Source organism: Nannobrachium achirus (assembly GCF_963921795.1).
Source record: "Nannobrachium achirus genome assembly, chromosome: 7".
Taxonomy (NCBI): Eukaryota; Metazoa; Chordata; class Actinopteri; order Myctophiformes; family Myctophidae; genus Nannobrachium; species Nannobrachium achirus.
Window position 1 is genome coordinate 54,217,613 of NC_137816.1, and position 4,891 is coordinate 54,222,503.

Sequence of the window (4,891 nt, forward strand, 5' to 3'; positions counted from 1 at the left end):
AACCTTTTTGTGGGGAGGGTGGGTGGGGAACATAGAACCTGGGGAACATAGAACCATTTTTGGGGGGAAGTGGGGAACATAGAACCTGGGGAACATAGAACCTGGGGAACATATAGGACGGACCCCATGTAAACAAGCCATAGTGCTTTCTTGGGTTTAGATCCTCTTAGTAGAACTGTCCTATGCGAACTGCTAATAAAGTATTCAATCAATCAATCAATCAATCAATCAATCAATCAATCAATCAATCAATCAATCAATCAATCAATCAATCAATCAATCAAACCAATCAATCAAGCCTATACTTTGCATAGTAGCTTTACGGGATTTTAAAGATTACCTCTGTCACCTCAGGACGTTCTGGTTCCTCCTTGACAGCAGGCTGTGGAAGTGGAACAACTGTTTCCAGGACATGGACAATCCGACCAAGTACTCCCCTATGAAGAAGAAAATGAACCACTTGAACCCCAGGGCCAGCAAGCATCCTGATTGGGAACATTCGCCACAAATATCAGATCTACACCTTCACGTGTGGCGTTGCAACGCCTTGTCCACTATATTTTGGAGAAGAGATTTGGTGTAGAACGGAAACAAGCGTTCCAAGTATAGTTGCCAGTTTGCAATTGCTGTTTTACTAGAATGACAACTTGCCTAGTGGTACACTAGAGGGCACAAGAGAGCCAAGTAGAAAGCAGTAAACATTTGCAGCCAGGCTGTTGGTTGAGAGGAAAAGAAAAGCCAGATGCATATTATGATAAGCAGTTGTGGCGGAACTTACCTTTAAGGCTTTAATATGAAACCATAAACTAGTCCATGTTTGGTCTGATTCATATTTTGATTTATTTCATAATCATTCCTTTTCTGAAGTTCCAGTAAAACAGTCATCATAAACAGCAGCTACATATTCATTTGAATCAAAACATGCTAATTAACATGACTGTTTGATATAATTGAGTTCAATCAGCCCAATTTTAAATGTAGCCTACTTGTAATATGTGTAGAACACTAAGACAACTAACTCAACTAAAAGCTTGAAAATGCAGCCATGAATCACAAAGGGAAACTTGACCCTTTCCACTGCAGGTTTAGCACCACACTACACCACACCACACCACACCACACCACACCACATACAAATATCTACATTTTCCATTAGACAAAAGTACTCCTATTGATAAGCAACAAATGTAGGCCTACCCTTTGAACTGTGATTATAAAACGATATAAACTATCCTAATTATCCTAATTATAAACTATAATATCCTAATTATAAAATTATAATACACTATAATGGATTATAACTGTGATTATGATACACTATAAATTATTATAATGTATTACTATTATAATTATAATTCACTATAATAGATTATAACAGTGAATAACACAATAGAATCTATTATCATGTATAGTATTACAACTATATCCTGGTGGTCTAAATGAAAAGTCAGTGAGTGATCAGTCATTATGAAGTGTTTGGCCCTGTTTGGCCTAGCTCAGACCTACTCTGGAGTGGATATTTTTTAGTACCACGTATAGTACCACTTTCACACCACTTTACCCAGGTCCTTGTAGTGGAAAATCTGGCACAAGTGGGCGGTGCGGAGTGGTGTGGTGTTGGGCCATGTCAGTCGAAAATGGGCTTGTTACTTTGCTTCTGATGTAACAGTGTAGCTGTGTTTTCTTTCTTCTAAGCAATAAGCATGTATGTTAAGCAGCCGCAAACGTGCAGTCAACATGCGGATGCTTGGATCCCTAAGGCAACTTATATTAGGAAAAGCCAAAATAGATAGCCATGCCATTAGTATGTACTCACTCTTCTCCAAAGCTGGCCACAGAGGAGCTACAGAAGAAACAAATGCATCAGTGAACCTTATAGCTTCCAGTTACAAAGCAGTATATGACAGGACATAGAGGCTATAATAAACAAGGCCCAGGGATATGAAAACGTGTCACATAGTGATTTACCTGCTTATTGACCTGCTCATTGAATTTTCTTGCTGAATTTCGAAGGCAGATGGGAAGAGTAGAACATACAGACATGTAAGAAGTCATAATTAGAGAGAACAAGCCAGGACACTACGCACGCACACACGCACGCACGCACGCACGCACGCACGCACGCACGCACGCACGCACGCACGCACGCACGCACGCACGCACGCACACACACACACACACACACACACACACACACACACACACACACACACACACACACACACACACACACACACACACACACACACACACAGTAACATTGCTGCAGCACTCTTACCTTGCTGTTTCCAGGCTTTGGCATGGCAAGGCCCTGAGAGATCCATGACAACACCCGTTTTTGTCCACTGAACACATGGGAAAGAAGAAGTTTATGCAAAAAGAATTTAATGCAACAGAAAATATATATTTTTTACTTTCGTCTTGAACACAAACGTGGCTTAAAATCTTACAGACTAGGCCTACTTGGCAACACATCTCAAGTACAAAACTCTAGAGTTTTGTATATGTAAATGTATGTAAAATATATGTATTTGAAGGCATTTTGCATTGTACAGTGGTCTCTCCTAATGTTTTGTATTTTGCCTTCTTGGGGACCCTTGGACTCCCCAATTGTTGTGTGAAGTTTACACAGTAAAAACCTGTGTTTATATTACTCAGATAGTGTACAAATGTAACAAAATTCATTTGTACACCCTCACAGGTACAAATGAATAAATTATCACTTAAGATTTTACTGTGAACAACCAGAATCAAAGTCATACTATAGGCACTATGTACAGGTATGTTCACAAATGGAAGTTAACTCAGCATGCAGACCAAAACACAAGCAAAGATAAAATATTAATTAAGTTATAACATAACTGGTAATGACAGTGAGTTATATGTACTGTACATTCCAGAGTAAAGGTCTGTCAGGAGTGTTTACAGAATGAATCACAACACTGAATATTGACCGGAACTTCACAGTTTACTTAATGGCTCACAGCATTTCACAACCTGGGTGGGGACTCACAATCTTTGACCCAAAATATATGATTGTGGATTTATATAACATATTCTTAAGGAAGGTTAAGACAGTGGAGAGAGTGCAGATGACAGTGACATATTATATAACATATTCTGGGTTCTGTACAGTATATATAACATACTCTAACTGTGGACAATCAAACTGTGAACCAATAAGTAGTTGTGCCTGACAATCAGGTTTAATAATTATATTCCGTTTAAATGTATGTTTTACAAAGTCATTGTGAAAATATGGTTGTTACATTCAAATCCTGCAGTCCTTTTCTAATGTAAACCATTAGCCAAAATAACCATATCATGACAGTTGAGCTAAATAGAGGCTATGAAAATGATAAGAGTAAAGGCCTTATTTCAAGAATATCCTCTGATCCAATTACAGTGAATCTATGTGTCCTGGCCAGTTGCACACTGGGCAAGACCTGGACGGCTGTGTGGCTAAACGGAAGTACCGGAATTTGGCGGAGGTACTGTCTTAGGAAATACATGGCTTTACGCTTTACAAATCTGTATACGTTCTCCGTGAATGAAACAAGATTTAGGTCGTGACCGGGCTTTTCTCCTTGGAGATGAGTAAAGGCTTGGAATGAGGCTATAGGCCAGTTGGTAAGGCCAAAGTCACCTGACATTCCCATGACTATACAGTATATGATATAGACAATGACTTGTAGTATTGTCCTAAAAAGGCGACATGGCGTTTGTCAACGAGTCCGAGGCCTTAAATGAGTAGTTCACCCCCAAAATGACATTTTTTCTATTGATTACTCATGCCATGGAGACTTGAGTTCAATATTTCTTTGTATTTGTCGCATTCCTAAATGTGATTATAGTAAATGTACCCCCATTGATTCCGGATGATGCATGGCCCTGGATGGGGACCCAAATGTATGGCCCTGGATGGGGACCCAAATGCATGGCACTGACTTTACTATAATAAAATGTCTTAATTAGGAATGTGACAAAAAAATAAAAATTATTGAACTCAAGTCTCCATGGCATGAGTAATCTATAGAAAAAAGTCATTTTGGGGGTGAACTACTCCTTTAAGCTAGATGCAGAATAGACCCAAGTGAACATTTTTTAACTTAAATCTTTGCTTCTGGGGGTCCCTGGAACAAAATATTTTGCGATGGGGGTCCATCCGTGGAACAAAATATTTTGAGATGGGGGTCCGCGGCCAAATACATATCATTCTGGGGGTCCTTAACCACTGATAGGCAGATTCTACACGTCTTCTAACAGTTTTCTGAAAAAAAGTATGTTGCTATCAGTGGTTCTCAAACTTTGTCATGTCAAGGACCCCCCCCCCAAAAAAAACAAATGTTTTGTTCCAGGGACCCCCAGAAGCAAAGATTTTAGTTAAAAATGTTCATTCTAAATTTAGGTCTATTCAGCATCTAGCTGAAGGCCACAGACTCGTTGGTAAACGTTGGTTGCTCCTAAAAGACCCTTTACACAGGAAGAAGGCCAATAAACAGGAAGTAGGGGAATAAACAGTATTATGTATTCAAATTTCATCAGACCATAAAATATCTTATAATCCATCCAGTCAAATTAAAATGGCTCCAAATTCATGAAAAATACATGCAGGTTTTTCTTTGAAGGGCTGTAGGGGTGTTCCATTAAAGGGCAAGGCGTTAGGTCTGTGACCGAAGAAGCATTATGCGTTTGTGGGGTTACGAGCTCAAAGGTTCAATACAGGTTCATGAACCTGTAAAGACACTCTCTAACCAATAGGACAGACCTAAATGCTGGAAGAACGTCACTTTAGCCGCTCAAGTGTGAAAGTTCAAAGGTAAGGGAGTAATGCTGCTATATACGTTAATATACGTAGGCAGAGGCGTTTCGACCCGTTACGAGCCTGATG